Source organism: Ceratosolen solmsi, unplaced genomic scaffold (assembly GCF_000503995.2).
Source record: "Ceratosolen solmsi marchali unplaced genomic scaffold, CerSol_1.0 scaffold47, whole genome shotgun sequence".
Taxonomy (NCBI): Eukaryota; Metazoa; Arthropoda; class Insecta; order Hymenoptera; family Agaonidae; genus Ceratosolen; species Ceratosolen solmsi.
In genome coordinates, this window is record NW_011948419.1 from 6,473,873 (window position 1) to 6,497,015 (window position 23,143).

General features: G+C 26.2%; 1 protein-coding gene across 4 annotated transcripts in view; it reads left to right on the top strand.

The window, feature by feature from the left end:
• The window catches only part of heph (polypyrimidine tract-binding protein 1 heph), a 272,954-nt gene that overhangs the window by 141,081 nt on the left and 108,730 nt on the right, over positions 1-23,143 (top strand). The window lies entirely within an intron of this gene.

Below are 23,143 nucleotides of genomic sequence, written 5' to 3' on the forward strand. Positions count from 1 at the left end.
GCAATGATATTTATTGAAATATATTGATTTTAATTTTATGAATTTAAATATTTTGACGTCAATATTACATTCAATATTGTATAAACAAATTACACAAATATGCTCAAGATTCGAAAAATTATCTCCGATAATATAAACATATATATATATTGTTTAATTAGTAAAATTATATATAATTATATACACAAAGTAGCAGTTTTATAATTTTAAAAGCATGATTTTAAGAATTTTTATAATTACATTATATATCTATCGTTAGTTTTATTTTATTTTTTATTCTTATTATTTGCAATATTCATACTATTATTAGTATATAAATGTAACTATAAATCAGTTTACTGTTATATTACTATTGAATATTTGATATTAAACCTATAAAAAGAAATTAATAAAAATATTAGGTTAAATAATGTATTATAAAATCTTTTGTTTAGTTCATATTTAAATATATAAATTAATTCTATATTGATGATAATTCCAATGATCAAACTATATTAACGTTTTTAATTTGAATATGCCTACTCTAAAGCTGAGTTTTTAATCTTACATCTAAAATCATACTCTCAATCTTAAGATTAGGTAGGTTCGAATACAATTCCGGTTCATCCCTCGTAATTCTGTCATATAAGGAACAAATCACCTATCGATGATCGCACATAGAAGAACAAGATTTATGGACGTTGTGACCGAGTTTTCACATAAAGCAACCTTTGAATCTCAGTTTACTTCAGTTTACCGATTCGAATTTATATGTCGAAATATATATTTGTAGCAATAAATAAGTTTTTTTTTTATTGAATTCAATTTCAAATTTTAGGATCTTTCTTTTTCTGAATATTTTAATGTAGAAGGATAAAATACAATTTATCATTGCAGTCGCTAATTTATCTTAGAAGCTAAACGAGCACATTATTTATGATTATTAATCTAATTTTTATTATCCTTATATTTTAATTCATGAATTTTATAGAATTTTAATAAAATGAATAATAATTTATGCAGGTGCATTTTCAAATATATACGCTTTTGTGTATTGCAAAATTTTTTTTATTAAATTTTAAAACAGTTGCTTTATATGAGTATTAAATGTGTAAACATATTTCATCGTTTATTAATATTGTAAAAATAAGGAAAATTAAATAATATATTTTACCCTAAGCAAGCAACAGATTAGGATAAGATAAAAATACTTTTCTACTTACCATTCTTATATATATTCCACAGGTGGATGATATTGTCAACCTCTTGTCCTATCTCTTTCAGTTCATCGAAATCAATTCCTATAATTTCATGCTTGAGTGTTTTGCTTTTAAAAGGAAGTATAGAGAATAGAGAATTACGTGCACAAATTCGTTTCCATAGAGAGAGGTAACGGCAAGAGGAGAGGGCAATGAATGGTGGGAGAGAGAGAGAGAGAGAGAGAGAGAGAGAGAGAGAGATGACGTGTGTTAGAGAGAGATAGTGCGGAAGTGAGGGGGGGGGGATGCGACGGAGTTAGAAGGGATTTTGAAGGCGAGGAGATACTTTTTGCTCAGATTTACTTGTCGTTGTTCCGGGGCATTGGTAAAGTTTGTCTTTCCGCCTGAGGGATTTTCGCTTGCTTTGGACATGAGTTGGAAAACTGCTTGGTTTTGCCACCTCCCTTACTATTATTTTCGCACTTTCTTCCTTATGCCTTTTCTTTATCGTTTTTTATTTTTATTCATGAGAAAAGGTGTCGTATTTCTTTTTCCGGTTGTATGATTGTATTTAAGGATCTATTAAGAATCAAATCTGATTTAAAATCTTTTATAAATATGGTGTTGTTACTGGGCTTATTTAAAGTATTAATGTCGATAATTATACTGTAATAATTGAGTAAATTAATGTACATATTTTCACTGTAGAATTATTATAATGCTTCAGTGTTTTTAATATGTAGTTTATTGTGATTCGAATGAATTGGTTTAGAAAATTTAGAAAATTCAATTTAACCTGAATGATACCTGAACACTATCCATAATAAAATGATTTACAAATTTTAAATTCATGATAATTATAAAATAAAAATAAAGAAGTATCACTATTTTTTTTTACATAGTTATAACAAGAGAAAGTGTGACTGTTAATGTAAACATTAATATCAAATTTATGATTATACCGATTTGCATGTTGTATGATATAAAATCTCATAAAAATCTATTTAATAAATTGATAGATCTTTAAGCAAGTAAGTTTTAAGAGCACAACGCTCTTGAAACTTTAAGATCTTGAAAAAAAAGAAAATAGAGCGTGGTAAAAGAAAAATGTTTCTTTTAGAGAATGGAAACAGATGTTATTTTTTATATATCTTTTTTCTATATCATTATATTTTTTTATACAATTGAGTATGACTGAATTACTTTCTGAGTATATCGTTTGTTAGCTTATACTTCTTTGATAAACTTAAAGAACCCTGAAGCCTGCTTTTATCCAATATTATATGGGCATGACAATGGTGGCGAGTATATTTATATAGCAATTGTTCTTTTGATCATCTTTCATATGAAATAATGATTTACGTTTTGTTTTCTTTAATTCCAATCTTATTTAGCATCTTGTTGAATTTTACATAATGTAATTGCGGTCATTTTACTTCATTTGTCGAGTTGGTTTTAAATGTTCAGAAGCATCACTGAAAAAATGCTTTTTTTTAAATATGTACTAGTGGCTTATTATATGACAAGGTTTTTATATTTTATAAATTTGAATGGTAAATGATAATATTTATGATAATGTACATGATAACATAATATATAATGATTTTAGATATGCATACATTTGTTTATAATAAAAAATATATGTATATTCCATATGGAGTACAATAAAATATTTGAAAATATTGAATGTATACTACATAAAAAATTTAGAAAAAAAATATTGTTTATATATAGATCTGAAAAAAGGAAGTTTTAATCAATTAGTTAATTTTAATTGTGTTAATTAATGTTGGAAATATATTGTATTTATAATTTTTTTTTTAAATTATATACTTTTAGTTTTTACTATTTTAATTTAATTTAATGTTACACAACATTATTATTATTGGTTATAGTTGAAAGCTTATTATATATAATATAACTAATTTAAATTTGGATCTTTTTACCACTGTATGCAATGCTATATTATTTTTTATTTTCGTATTTATCATTGTAAAATTCACCATTAAGCATTGTAAAATACATACATTTTACAGAAGTGTTTCACATAAAACAAAAAGAACTATTTATTAACTGAAGTACATGCATAGATCTTAGATTTATTGTTATTTCTCTTTAAATTACATTCTTTATCATTTAACTGGTTTTAACGTCACTATATACAATATACTAATTATAATATAGTTACAAAATAAAATATTACCAGCTATTATAGAAGCTTAAATGCTGCATTTTTTTACACTTAGAAAAGTATATTAGAAATTTTCGCGTCTCACTGGATGGTGCGAAGGCGTAAAAGCACATCGATGCTCCTCATGCTCTCAGAGATTCGGAAATGTCGTGTGCTTTCCAATTTATCGACTGTACTAAAACTTACGTAAATAGGAATACCGGTGGAAGGTAAAATGATAATATGGATTAATACTATCAGTTGTTCGAAAGTTCGAAACGTTCGAAACGTTCGAAATGTTTGGAATACATTGATTTTTAATAATCTCCGTGGTTAAAGACATACCGAGGCACTGTTATTCATAATTAAGTGAACGTGAAAGTCGAATATAACGAATATTATTTTATTATTCACGAATTTGGAGAAACCTTTTTTTAAGTTTAAAATTGTAAAAAAAAAATTTGTTTAGACTAACCACTATAAGTGTTAATAAAATATTATAATTAGATAGAAATAAAAAATATTTTGAATTATTACAATAGGAATTTAAATCAGATAATAACAAGATAATATGGATTTATTAAATAGTATAGACACTAAATTTTTTTATATTTAAGAAAAACTTGTTACTTCATTTCGAAATCGTCTTGTTTTATACTTCCTAGTGTTTAAATATGGAAATGTTTGTTAATATACAATTTATATAACTATTTTTATTTAGGAGTGAAAAATATGAACACAATTAATTTTTCTTAATCGATAAAGTATTCAATGAACATATTTCGAATGTTCTTAATTTACTTAAAAAATGACAATTGTAAATTTGAATTTAGAATAAAAATTCTTGATTATTATTGAGTTCTATATTTTAATTATTAACTTGATTATCAACTATCGATTTAAACATAAATGATATTTAAGACCTTCTACGTTGCAGAATATTAGAAAAGATATGAAGATCAAGAAGAGTACTTACTGATGGAATGGAATATAGATCCAACCCAAAATTAGGTTATCTATTTAATAAGCTAAATTTATTTAATAAATATAATATAGATATAAAATTATAAATATATAAATTGTATTATAAAAAAAAAGTAACCTTATATGAATCAAGTTAAAACTCATCAATATAAATATATTATAATATTTGCGAGAATTCAGTAAATACGGAAAAAATGATTAAATTTTTAGAAACAGTATAAAGAAATAAATATATCTCTGAAGGAGATTTGGTATAGACGAAACGGATATACTATCAATAATTTTTCTTTCGTGTTCCTCGAATTGGTAAAATGCTGCTATTCTACTATTACAGATGGTAATTATGACCATCTGTATAATACAGAACCGAGCAAAAATTCTTAGTAAATATAATGTCAGTACATATAAATATGAATAACTATTGGGGATTACGGATATTATATTCAAATTTTTTTTTAATTAATTAACATTACATAAGTTCTATCATTTTCATATATATGTTATAGCTATATTTAAAAAGCTTTTTATGAACAATCAAATTAAGGCGTATTCATTCATTTTCATCATTAAAAAAATGATTCATTAAGTTGAACTTTATTAAAAGATTATAAAGGATATCCAAGTATCTTTTTTCTTCTTATTGAGGTTAGCTTGAAGAGCGATATCTTTGTACAATAATCATCTATGATTTAATTAATAGTTAAAGCAAGCTTCTGCTTATCTGTAGCTTGCCTTGATTCAAACATTTTTTTCATACTTTTTATAAACAACATGAAGTTCAAATTATACAAAATCAATGATTTTTAAGCTTCCTTTATATGGATATCTTTATGCGTTCATTCATTTTTAATAGTACGGTCGAAAATTCTTTGAAGTTTTCTGGCGCAAAGGGCTAAAGCTGTTGTATTTACAGAAAAAGCCTGGGTTTTAGAATACGGTTACGTGATAAGTGTAGAGGCTTCGAGCTCATGGCCGTTTTGGTGTTTTATGCGCGCGGGTGCCACATGCACTGTGTTCACTTAATTGATAATAAAGCGGATGAGTAAGCACTAAAAGATGTCACGCCTAAGGTTTTATTGGAATTTGTTTAGTCTGAACGTACTATCATTGGTAGCACAAAGCTGTCATTCAACTTTATATGTATCGTAGCGAGCCACCTAGGCGTCATTGGCTGAACCTTGCTCTCGCATTACCCGCACACTTTGTTGTATTAAAATTGGTTGTGTGAAGAAGTAAAATTTTAGTTCCTTAGTATTCGTGCAAGACCCAATGAACTATTAAGATTTTTAGATAATTAATATTTGTATTAAGTTAAATTTGCATATTCCATCGTCGCGATTGAAGTGTAATAGTTTATTATGAATATATTAATGTGTTTTTCAAACATCATTTGACACGGAGAAATATGACGAAGGTTTTTAACATTTCACAATTTCCAGCCGCGATGTTTTAAGTATAAACTACATTTCTTACTGATTTGCTAATGTATTCACTGATTTGTATACTCAAAAAGAGTAATTTTTAAAATATTTATGTAAGTTTCTAAATTCTATTTAAGACAAATTTATACATTATTCATGAGTAGGTGTAATGTGAATAAAATACGTAAATAACTTTACAAATCTGACCAAAAAAAATTGCAAAAAAATTGTCTGTTATATAATTTAATTTTTTTAATTAGTATTATTATTTTAATATTGAAATCAAAATAATAAAACAATGAGTTTTAATTCATTTATAGCATTACAATTATTTTTATGTATTTGAAAAATACTAAAAATGTGAATGAAAAACAAATAAAATTAGTAAGATAGGAATGAAGATGACGGTAAAAATGTTGTAAGTAAATAAAAATAGATTTTTATATATTTTTGTAACGTTGACACAATATACTTTACAAGATAATAATTTTAAATATAAAAAGAATTGATAGTTATACGTAATTTAATAATTAATTTGATTTGACTGAAAAGTTTGAATTATATACATTTCTCAAAATTCATCTAATTAATAATAAATTAAATGCGCGAGTGATATAGTGCAAACCTTCTATCTTATATTTACATAAAAACATCATTTTAATATAAATTTCAAGTTTTCTGTGGTTGTTCAAAGTAATTATTTAGTGAAGGAAATCCATCCTTATTCGAAATTTAATGCGATTAGGATGAAAAATCGTTCATTTTTTGTACAATTATTTAGTAATTAATTTGATTAAAATTTCAATTCTGAACTAAGTACCCAGAGTTCGCTAATCACTTTAGGTGAATAAAAAATTCATTTCTTGGTAGTATATTCCATAGAATTAAGTTATGTAATAATAAGATTAGCAAAATGAGGAGTAAGGCTGCGGCTTTGGACGACTATTTCTGTAGCGCATTCACATTTTTCTCTGTAATCACAGATCTGTATTGTCGAGTACATAAGTTTGTTGGTAGTGCACTACAAAAGTAAAATGTATGCAAAGGGCATTATGCGCTTGACGCCCCTAACCCACGTAAATATTAATGCGCTATTAATATAACTAGCTTTATATTCATAATCTAGAAAATACCTCTCTATTATATAACCGTAAACGTTTATTTAGCAGTTTTGAATATCGAATCAGAAGCTTTTGTAGATCTCCATATAAACTCGAGTAGAGATTAGCTTTGGCATGTACGGTTAGAAATGTAAGCCTTCAATACAAGATTAACTTATTTAATGCAATTATAAAGTACGTATTTATATATATATATATATATATATATATATATATACACAATATTTCAAGGACACTGTAAAATATATGTATCAAAATAATAAGATGTAAAGCGAGTTTATTACTGAAAATTACGTAAATAAAGTTGTGATTAACATAGACTAATTAATTTGTAAATGATAAATATCATATTTAAATCTTTATGTTAAATAGGAGACTTAAATATTACCTCATTAATGAGTAGCAGCATTTCAATCGTAATATAAAAAAGTAAATTTGTGTAAGAATTTAGAAGTAGATTAACCTAGTAAACAAGAACATTTTTGACAGATTTTATGTTTTCTTTTAATTTAAATAACATATTTAAAATATTAATTATTATTGTTTTAATTACCGTGAATTATTGTTAACTACCAATAGCTTGTAAATAACATAGTATGTGAGATATAAGAATAAGAATGAAAGTTGGCATTAATTTATACTAGGCAAATATTTTTTCAAAATACGAAATGTATAAATTGTCACATGATTTATTTTTATTAATAAGTTTATTGAATAAATATTGCAGAAAATATAGCTATATTTATAATAAATTGCTTTAACAAATTTAAAATAACATATTTGTTAAAAGACATTAAAAGCATGTAAGCTATTGTATAAGCATTATTTTGTTTAAAAGTGAGTGGGAAAAAATTTCGATTGTTCAGTCATGTGTGGGTAGTGAGGTAGGATTAGACAACATGGCCCGAGGGTAGAAAATAATTGGGTATGTAACGAACATACAAGTTTTACGAGTCGTAGCTCAGGTGCGAATGGATGCTAGTGAAATGAATGACTAAAAGATTGTCGCTTATGATGAGGACATAAGCTCAAAACTGAAAGGCAGATGTGAGCACTTTCTTAAAAAATTATTGAGTTATTTTCTTCTTTACTTGAATGTTCGACTTTATTTATCTTAAAGCCTTTATCAACTTTGAATATGTCCTTAATGGATTCCATTTATTCTAATTTTTTATGATAATTTAATTCAAATATTTATCGAAAATTTTTTTTGTATTATCTTTTCTATTTTGAACCATGAGTTACGTGTAACTTTTTTCGATAATATAAATAGTATAAATAAATTTCATGTAAAAATATTGAGGACTCCTCGGTTTAGTTCATCATATTAATATACACGAGCAAAAATTAGAAAGGAATTCAGAGAAGTTCTATAGTTTTTGAAAAATCATAAGCTTAAGCGTGAAATGCATAAGGTGAAGCCAATAAACTTATTGTAAGGACAGCTTGACAGATTGGAAAATTGTTTTACTCGTCATTAAATTACGTGCTTTTTTATTGCTGAAACACGTGGATTAGAGATGGTGGTAATTTTAGTTCGTTTTCAATCTGGCGAGTTGTGAAAAAGCGGATGAACGAGCTGTAATATAACGTATAAAAACTGTGTCACTCGCTTTAGTGACAAGTTTTCATCTGTCGTCTTCCGTCTTTCTTTCTTGGTGTATATTGTGAATTTCTTCGTCCATATTAACGAATTAATTTTTATCTTTATAATTCCTTGTCGGTCTTAATAAATTTTATTTTTTTGCAAGATTTATTTTTTCGCTATTTATTATTCAACTGATATTGTAGACAAGTTAACGAAATATTAAATAATTGTATACATTTATGCAAAATATTATATTATCGTAATAATAAACGATTATTCAATATATATTTAATATTTTATTTTTAAGTAATTAAATGTGATCTTATGAGTTTTAGTATTATATATATATATATATATATATATATATATATATATATATATATATATATATATATTAATAAAAAATATTTGTGAAAAATAGCATTTTTACAAAAAAAATAGGATGAATAGAGAAGATAATTAAATGGCTATTTACTAATGGATATAAGATTTGAAGGATAGTAAAATAGTCTACATCACGCAATCTAATATACAATGTGTGCATTAATTAATTTCTTTAATGATATCAAGTACTTTAACGTGCATGAAAAATTTAATTATCATTTTTTATCATAGTCTTTATCATAGTATTTTTTTTTCCAGAATCTTATGCAAATGTGTGAATTAAGTGATGCTCATTAAATATATAAAATTATTAATTATCATAAGGTATTAAATAATCTGAAGATGTATAATAATTCAGAAATGAAATAATAATAAGAAATAGGTTAAATCGACTAATAAATTAGAACGAATAGAAAAATAACGACGAAGAAAAATTTATTTTCCAGGTGTTTTTTCTTGAGTTACGCGTGTTTGTATTTTAGGTCTCTAAGTTTCATTCATCCTCCTCTTTCTTTTTCCGTAACTAACTATTAGAAATTTATCATACTAGTTTTTTCAGCTGTATATATGTAAACAGATGTAGGGTTGGAACCATACTTTTACCGCATTATCTCTCTCTCTCTCTCTCTCTCTCTCTCTCTCTCTCTCTCTGTGTGTGTGCGTGCGTGCGTGCGTGCGTGCGCGTGTTGGGGCGCAGGCGGGCGATAGGAGAGTAAATATGAAATGAGCCGGACACGACCATCACTGGTTTTACGGCGAGGGAATGAAGTACACATGGTACAGTGTCAAGGATGAGGGCGAAGGACGAGTCTGCAAACAAGGGAAAAGTTTGGTAACAAATATCGACGGCGATATGAATATAATTTCAATACTATATCGTGTTCAGTAATTTTTATTAATGTTTATATTTTTGAGCAGTTTATTTTTTACTTTTTTTATACCGTTTATTTGCTGAAAAATTTTTAATTCTTCAGATTGTTGGTCATTATATCATATATATTATAGCATACATATATTATTTGAGTATTTTGAAGAGTTTTAATTTATGAATAAATATTGTTTGTAATAGTTCGATAAACTTAAAATATTACTAATCTCGGATATTTCTTTCGACTCGTATTATTGATTTCATTATCTCAATTTGCTTTTTTGTTAAGCAAGTTTGTTGAGTCATCGTGTATTACTAATGTATTCGGTTTCACAACTTTTTTTAATTTATTGGGCAGATTTTAAATCGATAGCTCGCTCTTGGATTGATTATTTTTATTTGATTTATTTTCTTTTATGTGCTAAATGTAATGAAATTTACATACCTAATTAAGTACAATCAATTTATCATATAACAATCGATCATAATTAATGATATAGCACTCTACAATTATATAATTAAATGCGCAGCAGCTTATTAAAAAAAGAAAAGTGGACGAAATCGTGATATGTCTATTTCATTTATCAAATAAACGAAGCAATTTCCTTGAAAAACACAATCTATATGTTTACGTTAGGAAGTAAAAATACCTCGTAGGCTTACGAAGTAGTACAGCTAACTTTCTGTGACGCCTGCGTATGGGTGCTATTGCGCGTACTGAACGGTTCCACAAGTGCAGAAGTTAAGTTCTAGCATCCACGCTTCCCCGTATCGCAGTCCCTGTATTTTCATCTAAGAAGCGTTTCTTAGTCCCTCGCTCCGACGCCTCTTCGCTTTATTGCGAAACTTTTCTCCTCTCGCGTTGCTGGCGACAACGTTGAAGTCGACGACAGTCCTCGTCTTCTATCCTGGCCCTACTAACAGCGATAGGCACTTAACGTGGAAGCATCACTCGGCCGCGGCACTTGAGTGCAGTGCTTATCTATGCTAATGCTTAAATGTCTCCATTAATTTCGATGCCCTCGTCGGATCGTACCTATATTTTGCTTACAAGCAAATAAGTTGCTTGATATTCCCTAGGTTTTATCTCTATCCCATCGATTTTTTACTTTACTAGATTACATTAGGTGTTTTCGATTATTTTTATGTCTGATTTTGTGGAATTTAAAATAATGGTTTTAAATGGGAATAATTATTTTGAATATAAAATGAATAAATTAACGCTATAAGTGCGATTAATATTCAAATGTTAAGATAAGTTTTATTGAATTTTTTTTATCTATATTCTCATTGTCCATATTGTCCGTATTGTATACAGTCTCATATTGTCCATCTAAATAAATTGCACGTCAGCCATAATGATTATAATTATTTTCAAATTACTTTTATAATTCTAACCGAAATATAAAATTTCTTCTGTGTTTTATAAACAAGTGATCGTTTTTTACTTCATATCCATAATATAATGATGATTTTTTTTTTATGAAATGGTAAAAATTAATTTTAACTTCGAAAAAGAGAAACTACATTATAAATAATACCCTTTTATAAGTTAGCAATAGCGAATTCTCTCGGTGGGGCTTAGTATCTAAGAAGAACAATTTCTACCGATGAAAAGTTTTCTTGCTTGAATTGCAGATGAAAAATGCAAATATTTTCAACTCGGACATTGAAAGAGTCAATCGATACTCGTCTTTTTTCTCGTTTTCCCTTGTGGTCCACATTTACTTGGGTTGCCAGTTATATTTCTGGCATATTCGATAGGCCATTTTTTGCTTCATTGATTAAATTTACAATAGCGGTTACGGGAATGAATTTGGAACTTCCTTTAGAGTCGAAAATTAAAAAAGAAAACTTTACAAAATAAAAATGTGAATCTAAGCGAGGGCATGTTAAGGTATAGCCCTCTAGAGATACCAGAAGGCCATTCTTCTAGTCATATCATTCGTAGTTGGGCACGAGCCATGTACATTTATGCACTCGATACACATTGCTGACAAGATACTCGCGCGGGATTTAAAAATTTGATTTACACATCTCGCGACGATCGTACATCTGCTACTGCATATGTTTTGAAGTTGCACGCCAGTGTATATATGCTTTGAATACTGTTGTGCAAGTTTTTTCTATTCCCCTGTTTTATTGATTTATGTATTATCTTCGGTACTGCATCCTGGCGCTGTCAACTACTGACTGTATCTATTGATGTGCTTTGATATCTAGGAATTTTTCAATAAATTGATTTTGCCGAATAAAATACGTAAATTTGTACACGCACATGCACGCATATGCGCGCTCCCACAAACACGCGTATTATACAAACCGTTTTAATTTTTTGTATAAAATTAATTTTTAATAAAATATTGGAATAAAAGTTTGTTTTTGTACAAACGCAATAAAATTTTAAACCAATAAATTTTAATTTTTTATAAGGATGATATTTTCATTCTCCTAATCTGTAGTGAATCAAAATAATAATAAAAACAACGGTTATTGATTTTTTTGAATTACACGTAAATGCTTTATCAGGTGATAATGGAATATTTTCCAAGTTTGATTTAAATCGCTGACCTGCTTATATGAAATATTCTTTTATTCTATTCTGAAAGTAAATTGTAGGAACTGAATAGTTCACTTGTGCAAGAAAACAGATTCAAGTATCGATTAATTTAATCACTAACTACATATCAATAGGCCAATATCAAACTACTTTTCGGATATTAATGTTTGAGTTTCATGTATCAAAGCAACTAAGTATATCGATTGTTCGACGACTTACTCAATGCTTCGGCTAAACTGTTTTAACTTTTCAAGGTATACAATATCAATACTCAATTTCATTATAATGGATAACTTTTTTTGAAAACTAATAAATTTATCAAATATTTGGATTAAACATTAAACTATTGATAAAAATTACATTAATTATTCTTTCTCCAGCCATTGGTAAAAATTTAGAACACACTAATTTTTTTTATTTTTATTTTATTTTTTTTTTATTTTGACGCAGGTTTTAATTATCTTAAGATGGATTTTATAAGTTTAAAAAAATTAATTGCAATATAATTTTGTTTATAATATAATTTTTTTAGCGAAGAAGTAGCAAGAATGCAAAAACGTTATTTTAAACAAATAAATATATTACCAAGCTGATTTGATAATTTGACAATGTTGTTGGTATCCGCGGGTAAATTATGTGGCATTAAGAGTTTCATCTATATACGGTTAATTTTAGTCGAATTAGAGATTTTTTAAAAAGTGATTTGATTGTATAGTTTAGTCTAGATTTATTTCTTTTTTGTTAATTAGAGAGCTAACATTAATTTTAATCGACTATATATCAATAATGTTATGTTTTACTGACGCGTATATACGTTTTTCAGTTGGTTATAATTTAAAAATTGTATTGAGCTGTTAAAAAATCTAGTATATTTTGGACACTTAACAAATATCAATTTATGAATGCATAAAACATCATTTATCATTTGAAATACTTAAACTATTTTAATAATATTTTTGCTTAACTATCCTTATTTTTACTATTATTATTTTTCTTGTTATTTGTTTATTGTAAATTTTAATTATATATTACAACAAAAAGAACTTTTTACATGTTTTATACATTTTTTTATTTACAAATGTATTTATTGAAATTTTTATTTTTGTTCCAGGTAAGATGTTTTTATTATTTCGGTCAAATTTGTACGACAAGTTTATTGTAAGTAAATTGAACTATTACAATTTATTCGACCAACTTTGAAGTAAGTAGGTTTATATTTTATTTATTTTTATTATTATTAATAAATTAAATATAACTTAAACATGATAGTAATTATCTGTATTCGAAGTATATATTTTATTCTATATAATTTATTCAATTTTTAATGATTGAAATAGAAAAACTATTTTATATTCATATTAAGTTAAATATTGCAAACTAAACTATGTTGTTATCCAAGTGTTACTTAATGAATTTATTATTTACTTATAATTTTAATACATATATATTGTTATATATATAAAAAATTTAGTATTCTTTCCTCATTGATGATAATATTTAGCAACATGTAATTTGCCTAAAAATAAATTATATACTTATGTCAACTGGGTTGGAACTCTAGTAAATTTGAGACGGCCCCAAAGCCACGTGGTATATAGAGAAATAGTCGTAAGCTTGCTATGGGATGCCATGGCCCGATACGACTTAATGCATTATAAATTGAGACAACCGAGCTGTTTGTATCTTGTGCAGTATAACGAGGATCTGGGGAGTTTTCTAGTATATGGCTAGAAAAATATCGTTTTCTCCTTCGAAATGAACTTTGACCTGACTGGTGCCAATGATATTATTAAATGATAAACTTTTAAATGAAAAACATTTAGTCTAACGGGGATCTTATTGTATTTATTTTAATATCAGTATATTTTAATTATCTGACGATTCTTTTAAATATTAATTACAAGAGTTACATGAAATTTGCGTAATAATTTTTACAGGCAAATTCTTACAGAATTTCTATGATGCTATTATAAAATTCATTGACTGGTAGTTCTGATTTTGAATCAACCATAGATGTAATATGTAATATACAATAGTAGTGTGATAGGAGAGAAAGAATTGTATAATTATATTTTATTATATTTCTATAATTATATTATCAATTGTAATTGAAATATGCACATTTTTTTTCATTAAATAATTTTTAAATTAAAATAAAAGCCGTAAAGTAAAAATCTTTATTCGTTAGTATGGAAAGGCTCACGGTGATGGCGGAAAATACGCTTGATAACGTCCTTACATAAATATAACAATTCCTTTCTATTATGGAAACGTCAGCATGAAGCTGCTGTTTCCACTCCTTCGTTGTCTCGTTAAAGAAATTACTGAAGAGGCGAGCGAATTCGCTGTGTGTGCACTTCCGGTAAGTGAGGCGCGGGTATCCTTAAAGTTTTCAGAAAACTTTTCTTTCGTTACGTTCGATCGTCAAACCATCGGCACTGCCTGTTGGCGATGGCTAAACAATGACAGAAAGCTCAGAAGAAGTGAGAAACGCCTAGAGCCCGTTCACAACTTTAATTGTTCCGTGAAACTCACATTATTTTCATGAAAAGTAAGTGTGTTTATAGCTTCGGATTTGCATCAATTAAATTCTGTGAGTCGATTTAATTTTGTAGCTTATATTACTATCATTTGTCAATTTATTTATTTACCTATCTCAGGATCTTATATGATTATAAAATAACTTTTTTTTTAGTATAATTGTATTGGATAATAATAAGTTTTTCATTAGTTAATTTTTTACAACTTTATTTATAATAATCCTGGATTTTTTTTTCAATTTATTATATTTAGAATATTATATTTGAAATTGCTTGATTTATGAATTTGCTTTATACAAAAATAGTTTGTAAACAAATTAATTTTTTTTTAAATATCAAGAATAAGTTGCTTAAAAAAATATAGATACAATATAATTGTCGACGATTTTACCATCAATTATGATAATATTATACATATCATTCACTTAAATGCCTATTATTAAATTATATCTTTAAGTTACTATCCAATATTTCACTAATGATCCGGGAATAAATCGTATAATTACCAAATTCCAACTTGAAAAATTGAAAAAATCTTTCTTAATCGAAATTATCAACGAATTATTAAATTTTTCATTATTGTGCGCATTAAAATATTGTGATTTATCTTTATTTATTATTATAATTAATCATAAGATATACCAATCAATTATATGTAATGACAATAACGGATTAGAAAGTAAATTGAGCAATAATATAAATGTGTCAACTCGAACTTTACATCAATGATTAGCCGTCGCTGAGTGAAAATTTGTCTGCAAGTGTTTTTGGTTGATGGCACACGGAAAGTTTATACGTTATTCTTTAAGATACCCAAAGAAAGATACCTAGTATACTGAGCAATTTATCTCACTCCGCGAGCACACGATCGTGCATCTTTCGTTTCTCCGAAAACTTTGATAACACTTACAAAGTGCTTTCGAAAATGGAATAACAATTCAATTTCGTCCGCAAGCACTACGACAGTGCTCACATGGACCAGTAGTGAAGGATGAAAAGGGGTTAAATGGGATGGGAATTTCTTGTAAAAACTCTATTATGGAACAAAGAAAAAGAGCAGAAAGAAGTTGAATACACGCAAACGTTTTGCAGAAATTTCGATCCGAAATAAAGATAAAGTTGCTGAACAATACCTTTATCGCTAACATGATTTTACTATACCAGTACAAGATGGAATTGTAAGTCGATGGTATGGAGTTGATTTTGAAGCCGACCGATTAAGGAAAATAAGAACTCTTTTTTTCCAAGTATTCGAGTGATCTCCGTCATTGATTAGCATTGCAACGAGTGTACAATTTTAGGAACATAAAGAATAGAAAAAATTCAATATGTTTTCTTCAGATCATTAAACGAGATATTTATCTCTATTAATTTACCAATATAAATCTATCTTTTATAATTATTAATTGTAATATTGATGCTAGTTATCAAAAAAATATTCTTAATTAAATTTCTGAATTACTTGAACCGACTTAACTTACTCCTAAGCTATTTAACTGAAAAATAGAACTATTAATATATGCAATCGATGTGATAAATAATTATAGGTATCACAGTAAGCAAAATATATAATATATACTCTTCGACATTGTTATAGATATAGAGATATATTTAGACATTGTAACTTGGAAATGGAAGAGCTGAAGTGACTGAGAGAGTTTATATAGATACTAGAAGGCGCTTTCAAGTTTCTAGACGTTGCATTGCTCTAAGGTGTTGCACTGGAAGCTTGCGAAGTAATTTCACAAACGAGCCTCGAAGCACACCTCAGTAGGCAACCAAAAGAGCGAGAAATAGCGAAAGAGAAAGCAAGAGCAGGCAAGCGAGAGATGATTTAGTTCGACCAGGCAAATAGTCCTTTGAAACTTGAACGATTTTCTTGATACTACCTCCGTAGCTTCAAGCACAAATGGTTGATATATAATATACCTTCGTAGAAAATCAGTTATTATCAAATATAAATAATAACCGATAAAGTTGGAGTCGTTGATTTGACTATTTAGATATTGAGCGAAATAGTCGAGGATTTGCGTTCGTAGAAGTAATTATGCCATAGATGAACAATTGCACTATTTGTTATGATCTTTAGGAAGATATGAATTTTTCTAGTTTAATTAAAATTAATTTAAGTCAAATTTTCAAATATTAAGACAATATTGAGGCCCATGCTCTTCATAAATGTAGAAGATAATTTTACAAAATTTATACATCCCATTATTATTATCTAATTACATATTCAATCAAATATTGATGAATGAATTAGAAAAAGTAATTACAAAAAAATAAGTCATTTTTTCTGTTCGATTTACTTAATTCTTAAATTAAAGACGAATATAGAATAATTCGGATTATTATTTCAAATTAAAAATAATTTCATCATTTGATATAATTATTTTTTTTTTAATTTATCTTAATTTACATATTGCACAACAGCACAACAAGTATTAATAATCTTTCTATATTAGTTTTATTATCAATCAAGATAAGCAACCTTAATTTCTTGAAGTTTTTATGATGTAACTTTAAAATACATAAAACCTTAGAACTTCTTTTAATAAATTCTAATTATTTAATAACATTAGTAGCGTATATTACAATGTAATGTACCGAAGGCAAATAACCTAATAGCATTTATATTTTATACTATTTGTGTACTTTTTATTTTCATTATTGTGATCATTATTTAAGTAAACTCAGTTTATGTTACATTATTTTATTATGTTACAATTGATATTAAATTTACAAGATTTTTAATATTTCTAATTATTTTTAATATAATTACAATAATATTAATATAAATTATAAAGAGTTATTTACATAAAAAAAATAAGCAAACCAATTTCTGAATAATGGTTATTTTATTTTGATTTGTAACATTTGTTATTAATAAAAAGGTTTTTTTTAGAGAAAAAGATAATTAGTGTTTTTATTATATACTTTGGTAATATATTTTTCATTACTTAGTAATCAATTATATGTACAGTAACTTATGATTATTATAAGTAAATTTAATGTGAATTTAAATTAAATTTTTTAAATTAATCTGCAATCGTTGTTTAACTAAAGTTTTTAATCGTCTTTAACTAACGTTTTTAACTATCTTTAGTAAATGATTGGTATTTAGTAAATGATTGGTAGTAAATAAACTAGTTTTAGTAAATGATTGGTATTTTCACAACTTATAGATTCTTCGTAATGATTAGCAGATAATATAATCTAATAAACGTTTATTTAATATTTTACCAATTTATTATATCTGGTGATTTGCATTAAAAATTGGATTATGCTTGTATATTCCTTTACAAAGTTTAATATATAAATATTCTAGATTCTAGAGACAAGTACTGTAAATTGTAATATACAGTTCAATGACGATGAATTTTATTTTGATTAGTGATCAAAATTTTAAAATTGTAATACAAAAAATATGAAATGAAGTTATAAATATTCGTAAAATAAGTTTGAATTGCTTCGTGTTTTGTGAAAATTAGTAGCTGCGCTTCATGTAATATACCGGTTAATTCTTAATTAGAGAAAAAATGATCTCATTCATGAATAGTGCGATGAATACAGATTTATTTTATTTGATTTTTTTCGTCTTTAGGACTAAAATATTATTTTTTTAAATGTAATTAATTCTTAAAATTGTTCATCTTATTTGAGATAATCTAGTAAATGAAAGGAAGGAGCTAGAGAATTATGGTATTATTGATATTGTAAAAGATGGGTAATACAATATATATTAAAATGAAGAAATAATTTTTTAAATGAGTTTGCTCCTATTAATCCCTTTTGTTGACACACACAAGCAATAAATAAGTAATTGCAAATAAAAAGAACATTAGTGCACAAATTTAACCTTTTAATGTCTTTTAATTTTTTATTATTTATTTTTTATTTCTTTTACTTTCCTTTTTGTATATAAAATAAAAAATGATGGTAATAACTTTAATTTTTATATCGATTTTTTCAAGTATTTAAGTACTAAGTTGAAGGAATAACGTTTGCTGTAGAAGATATTGCTATTTTTAAAGTTCTTTCTCATTTTATTCTGTGTTTTACCTTTTTCTATCAATATACGTTCTTGTTTACTTGAATATTATTTTGAAATTCATGACGTTGAGTGGCGTAACTGCATAAGTACGAAGTTATCGAAGGATCGCCGAGGGGACGAGAAAAGATATCAGTTTGAAGTTGCAACGGTGTAGTAACGGTTCATATATGTAAAATGAAAGAAATGCAACATTCTTTTTCTTTTACTTCTTCGTTGTTGTTATTTCTTACTTTTTCTACCTTCGTATTTCTCTCTAGTTTATTCATTCTTCTATTTTATCATCGTATCGAAAGCATAACTTAGTCTCACATGAGTAGAACAACCTCTTATTTGAAAATGTAGTGACGTAACGAAACTGATAAGAGATGGTGAAGATTTATCTTCATTACTTCTATGAGTAAACTTTATCTTCGTAAAGTATTAAAATTGTGCGCATTGGATGATATTATTAATATAATGCGTTATAATTTTTACTTTAATATTACAATTAAAACTACTATACATTATTGCAATTGTTGATGAATAAATCAGTGATTATGTAGTACTGGAAAATATTCATTATCATAGAGAAATAATATAAAAAACTGATATTATTTTCTTTTATACTAGAGATATATTGATTATATTAAAACCGTTTTATTGAGCATTATTATCTTATTACTTAGGGCGTTTTTAACTAATATACTATATTTCGATAATTTGAACTATATAACCACTTGATTTCAACTATATAATAACGATTTATTGTATAAATTTATTTTTTAAATTGCTGTGTACATTATTTTTTACTTGAAAAATATTATTTTAATGATTTTCCTTTCCAAACCATTATAAACGAATACTTTTTTATGTTGGTTTTCTCGTTACTTTGGTTCACCACCGCACATTGTACTGCCGCAGGGTTGACACGATGATACCTCAATGGAAGCCATTCAATTACGTAGATTTAATTGAATATTATATATTGGAGTTGAAAAAGCTAATTTTCCAATTGTTAATTTACACGAAATGCCAATTGTTTAGTATATAACTATAATTATTTCATTCATAAAATAATAAAATTTTGAGAAAAATACTTCGAAACACAATGTTGTGTTAGTTTAAATGCATTTTTTATATTTGAAATATGCACAAACCGCATCTCGTATTTATAATAATATTGTAATAGTGTTGGTATATTGAAATTATATTGATGTTGCTGAACAAATATTACATAGAAATATTAATTAAAATAAGAAATTAAAATAAGTATCCAGGATTTATTTTTGTACGTATAATTGGGATTACAATAATTTTTAAGACTTTGATTTGCAATGAAATTAGAATCCGTATACAAGTATAAAATATGTATATAGGTATAGAATATGAGGTATTATAATTAATAAATTCATTGTGATTGGATAAATGGATGGAACAATTCAGTTTTACTATTTTTCTATTTCGATTTTAACTTGACGATATTATGTTATACCACATGGATGTGCGATACTGTCTTTTGGCTGTTTTCTACCTTATTTCTATTTAGATAGACACGAATCTCGATTTCGGAACTCAGAGGCAGATAGTTGCGATTTTTCAAGACTATTCTTAATGTAATTTCCTACCATGCTTCATTTAACTATTATATTTTTTCTGAGATCAATCTGATATAGGCACGCTGAACTGTGTTAAAGAAAATCGTCTACAATAATGATTACTATTATACTTAGGGAGAGTCAGCCTTTAGTCAGCTATTATAATATTATTGATATTTTTTATATGATATAATCTTTTTCATCAAATTTGGAATATTGTTATTTATTTTTAAATTTTCGAATAACTTTATTTTATTTAATGCCGCTTACAAAATTTAGAAAAATAATAGATAAAATTGGGACGAATTTCATTGCAATTCACTTAATTTTTTCTTGGTAATAATTGTATCTCTGAAAGTTTTAATAAATTTAGGTGAAATTATTAATTATATTTCTTTATATTCTTTTCTTGTGAACTTGAATAAGAATATTTATAAATATAATGAAGTCACAAAAAAAACAGGCATAAAATATTATAAATTAAATCTAGTTATTTAAAATTAAACTGTTGTTTAGAGTTAAGAGAAACTGGACACGAAAATCTGAAATGGATTAGATAAAGCAATTTTGTGCATTTCATGAGTTAATGGAAACTTATAATTTTATTGTGAGAATTTAGTATTAAAAATAGTCTTATAGTTTATGTAATCATTTGTTCAAAGTATTTGTAATTTATTTTATTATAATTAATTAGAATTAATATTTATAAAACTGAATAATTATACTAAAATATAAAGTTTCTTTCTTTGCTTTTTAATACATATACATACATAAGCATAAATAAATATATAAGATTAATTTTAAAAATCAATTTTTAATTATATTATCTTTATATTATATTATATTATATTTATATTAGTTATATGTATGGTATAACTATCATATAATATAACTAATTATCATTTATACCGATTTTTAAAAAAAAGTTTTATTTAAAATTGTGTATTAAAATATAAAATAATGATAACACTTGTATATCGTAATAATGTATTAGAAACAATACTGTTTCTCGAGCAATCGAAATATGCGAAGATTGCTTATTTTTATATTTCAATATTTTTTATTCCTTCAATTTTTTACTGCCTCATAATAAATTCTAGAAAACACTTTGTTTTTTAGAATGAATATTTGAAATACTTGTAGCTACAAAAGTTGATGAGTCCCAATCGTTATTTTCTAACATTTGGAACACCTAAAATTATGTTGCTAATATAAAATTATGATAAGGCTACTAAGTTATAAAATTTAATATCCATATACATAATATGTATTATGAATCAAAATAAAAATAAAATACGAATAACATATTTATGAATAAAAATTAATTTACGTAATTTTAATAAGTTTAAAATGTATTTTGTACTTTAGGAATAATCATTAGGCTGTTTTATTCATTGTCTATAACATTCGAGTAAGTGATCCAAAGTTATTGTCTGTATTATTAATTTTACTGTCGTATGTATTGTGTAATATGTCTATCGTATCTTTTTTTTAAGAGTGATGACCAAAATTTTGCAAATTTTGATAAACCGAAAATCATAATCCATTTCTTTTCATTGCTTATTGTTATTAATTTCCGTTGTTTTTATTATATATTGTTAAACTAAACATCGTCGATAAAGTACGTAGTTATCATCAAAGGTACGTAGTTTTCCCCCCACCTCTTTGCTTCAATTCTTGTGCGTCTTTGTCTTTGGACATATTATTAATGCATTTAATTTTTTTGTACTACGGTTAACTTTAAGAAGGACGCGATTAAAAGTGCGAACAGTAAAACTGTTTTTCACGTTTTTCCAGTCTAATATATGCATTTTATATTGAATATTTTTATTTGATCAGCAAATCTGCCAGGTTTGCCATGTTATTTTTTATTCTTGAACTTTATAAATTGTAATTTAAAATATAATATAAACAAAAATAGAATCAGTGTTTTCAATTTTTAGAAATAAATATAATAAATATTCCAAAAGGATTTTAATATCGTTAGTGTAGCAGCAATTATATTAGAATAATATTGCACATTAGTATTTGTTTAATTATAGGTTTATGATTTCCAATAGTTACTCGATAAAAGAGGATGTTTTAATTTTCATATTAATCTTTTATTTCCATACAAATAAACTAGATATTTAGTGTATATGCATGTCTAATATTTTTTAATTAAATTTGATCAGTTGTGTTCTATGACAATTTAAATGATCGATTATGCATTTTATAATCTCTATTTTTAGTTTTCTAAAAATTAAGGTCTTAGTCAAAGATAAAACTTCCATATAATTTATCAAATTATCAATTTTTCTGGCTTTAATTGGCCGTATTATTTTATAAAGGTGCCTTAAGGTAATATGTTTGTAAAAGCTCAACTACTCGATAAATCCATTTAGGTTGCTTAAGATCGGTTAACTATAGTTCGAGTTGAAGAGAGATAAATATATAGATAGATGAGAGAGTGAGAGATCGATAGTTAGATCGAGGGGTGGAGTATAGGAATAGCAGTCATTTTGTATTCTTCTCGTAAACGGATCACCTTGCGCTTTAATCCATCGAGCCACATTTAATAACTCAGCGAGAACTCCGGCCCACTAAGCTCCTGTCAGGCTCCTTTAGTAAAGCTTTAGCCTTCTCTCTTTTTCCGTCATCGCTTTCACGCTTCTCGTTCGGTACGACAGTAGCCATATTCCGTTAACTACTGGTGCTACCC